The following is a 317-nucleotide window of genomic DNA, read 5'->3' as shown; positions in this document are numbered from 1 at the left end:
GCAAATTTAAGTGGTTTATTTGTACAGTGACAAGATTCTGTGCCCCAAAATAGTATGTATTGTCGTCCCATCCCCCCACTCACACTTGAGGGGGATAAGTGCTAAGTCATGGTAAAGAGGGCTACAGACTACAATCTTTAGCTCAATCCCAAAGTCAGAAATGCCCACACACAGTGGGCATTTCTGAGATTGGAATTAAATGCTGACCATTCAGTATCGCTCTAATAAGAGGAGTCTCCTAGAGCAGGGTGGAGGGAGGATGTTAGGTAAAGAGGTTGGCACAGATGGGAGTATAGATTATACCACTGGAAAAGAGA

The sequence above is a fragment of the Rhinatrema bivittatum genome, chromosome 7, assembly GCF_901001135.1.
Source record: "Rhinatrema bivittatum chromosome 7, aRhiBiv1.1, whole genome shotgun sequence".
Classification (NCBI taxonomy): Eukaryota; Metazoa; Chordata; class Amphibia; order Gymnophiona; family Rhinatrematidae; genus Rhinatrema; species Rhinatrema bivittatum.
The sequence above is the reverse complement of the archived record's forward strand: the minus strand, read 5'-3'. Positions refer to the sequence as shown.